The sequence below is a fragment of the Galeopterus variegatus genome, unplaced genomic scaffold (genome assembly GCF_000696425.1).
Source record: "Galeopterus variegatus unplaced genomic scaffold, G_variegatus-3.0.2 Scaffold1957, whole genome shotgun sequence".
Taxonomy (NCBI): domain Eukaryota; kingdom Metazoa; phylum Chordata; class Mammalia; order Dermoptera; family Cynocephalidae; genus Galeopterus; species Galeopterus variegatus.
The window spans coordinates 1,711-4,478 of NW_007728068.1; the positions used below are offsets into that span (position 1 = coordinate 1,711).

At 41.7% G+C, this 2,768-nt stretch overlaps 1 pseudogene; it reads left to right on the forward strand.

Annotated features, from left to right (window-relative positions):
* The first annotated feature begins 784 nt into the window (after positions 1 to 784).
* On the forward strand, positions 785 to 2,100 carry LOC103596210 (annotated as a pseudogene).
* The last annotated feature ends 668 nt before the right edge of the window (positions 2,101 to 2,768 follow it).

Genomic DNA, 2,768 nt, shown 5'->3' on the forward strand with positions numbered 1-2,768 from the left:
AACTAGAAAATATACTGAACTTAATGAAAAGAAAAATACATGTCAAAATTTGTGGGGCACAGGCTAAAGCAGTACACAGAGGTAGATTTATAGCACTAAATATTTACATTAGAGGGAAAAGTGTCAACTCAATAATCTAATCTCCCATCTCAAGAACATAGAAGAAGAACAGGAAAATAATCCCAAAGCAAGCAAAAGGAGGGAAATAATAAAGAGCAGAATTCAATGAAATTGAAAACAGAATAATAATAGAGACAAATCAACAAAACAAGAAGCTGATCTTCAAAAGGATCACTAAAGTGGACAAACATCCAGCAAGACTCACAAAGGAAAAAAAGAGAGAAGAAACCAATTACCATTATCACCAATGAAGCAAGGGATATGATTGTAGGCCCTGCAAACATCAAAAGGATAATACAGGAATACTATGAATGACATTACAGGCATAAATTTGACAATTTAGATATAACAGACCAATTCCTCAAAAAACCACAAACTATTACAACTAACTGAATATGAAAAAGATAACTTGAATACCTTACAATTATTTAGGAAATCAGATCTGTAATCTAAAAATCTCCAAAAAGATATCTCCAGGCCTAGATGCTTTCACTGGAGAGTTCTACCAAACATTTAAAAAAGAATTAATGCCAATCTTACATAACCTCTTCTAGAAAATAAAGGATGATGGAATACTTTCCAGTTCATTTTATTAATTACCATAATACCAAAACCAGACAAAGACTACAAAAAAGAAAACTACAGTCCTTCTCACAGTCTGAACCTTGGCCTCTCACCTTCCTCCCTGGACAGCATGAGCTTCACCACCTTCTCCACCAGCTACTGGTCCCTGGTCTCCATCCAGGTGTCCAGTCCCAGGTCCAGCCGGCTTGCAGCACAGTCAGCATCTATGCAGGTGCCAGGGGCTTGGGCTCCAGTATCTCCATGCCCTTCTCCCCCAGCTTCTGAGGCAGCTGCGAGTCTGGGAACTTGGCCATGGGGATGGCTGGGAGCCTGGTGGGAATTAGGAGCATGCATGGGCAAGAAAGAGACCATGAAAGACCTGAATGACCCCACTTGGGCTCCTACCCAGACAAAGTGAGGAGCCTGGAGACTGAAAATTGGAAGTGGGATAGCAAAATCTGGGAACACCTGGAGAAGAAGGGGCCCCAGGTCAGAAACCGGGGGAATTGCTTCAAGACCACCCAGAACCTGAGTGCTCAGATCTTTGCAAATTCTGCAGACAATGCCCACATCGTTCTGTAGATTGACAATGCACAACTTGCTGCTGATGACTTTAAAGTCAAGTATACGATGGAGCTGGTCAGGCGCCAGTCTGTGGTGAGCAACAACTATGGGCTCTGCAAGGTCATCGACACCAATGTCACCTGGCTGCATCTACAGACAGAGATCGAGAATCTCAAGGAGGAGCTGCTCTTCATGAAGAAGAACCACGAGGAGGAAGTAAAAGGCCTACAAGCCCAAATTGCCAACTCTGGGTTGACCGTGGAGGTAGATGCCCTCCAATCTCAAGTCCTCAGCAAGATCATGACAGACATTTGTGCCCAGTATGGCCAACTGGCTCAGAAGAACCGAGAGGAACTGGACAAGTACTGGTTCAAGCTGATTGAGGAGAGCACCATACTGATCACCGTGCAGTCTACCGAGATTGGAGCTTCTGAGATGACGGTTATGGAGCTGAGGCATACAGTCCAGTCCTTGGAGATAGACATGGACTCAATGAGAAATCTAAAGGCCAGTTTGGAGAACAGTCTGAGGGGGGTGGAGACCTGCTGCACCTGGAGTCAGACCTGGCACAGACCTGGGCAGAGGGTCAGCACCAGGAAGTATGAGGCCTTGCTGAACATCAAGGTCAAGCTGGAGGCTGAGATCGCCACCTACCACCACTTGCTGGAAGGCAGGGAGGACTTCAGTCTCAGTGATGCCCTGGACAGTGGCAAGTCTGTGCAAACCATCCAGAAGACTACCACCCACAGGATCGTGGAGGGGAAAGTGGTGTCTGAGACCAATGACATCAAAGTTCTGAAGTGTCCAGGCAGCAGAAACAGAGTACCCTTTGGGGAACAGGAGGCTAAATAAAAGTTCAGAGTCATGGACATCAAAAAAAAAAAAAAAAAAGAGAGAAAACTACAGACCAATATTACCAATGAATATATACATAAAAATCCTTGGCACAATATTAGCAAATAGAATTCAGCAATATATAAAAATAATTATACCATGATCCAAGGGTTTATTTCAGGTATGCAAGGCTGGTTTGACATTCACATATCACAATAATCAATGTAATCAGCCATATTAACAGGCTAAAGAAGAAAAACTCTATGATCATATCAATTGATGCAGAAAATATATTTTAAAAATTCACCACATATTCATGATAAAAATTCTCAGCAAAATAGGAATAGAGGGGAACTTTTTCAACTTCATAAAAAGCATCTATAAAAAACCCTACAGTTAACATTGTTTATTATTTATTAAAACAGTTAACATAATGGTGGAAGACTGAATGCATTCCCCCTAAGATCAAGAACAAGATGAGGATGTCTACTCACACACTCTTATTCAATATAGTGCTGGAAGCTCTAGCTAGTTCAGTAAGGCAAGAGAAGGAAATAAAAGTTATATAAATCATAAAGGAAGAAAGCAAACAGTCCCCATTTGCAGATTGCATGATTATCTCCATAGAAAATCCCAAAGAATCTAAAAAACAAACAATAAAAACTCCTAGAACTAGTATGTGAGTT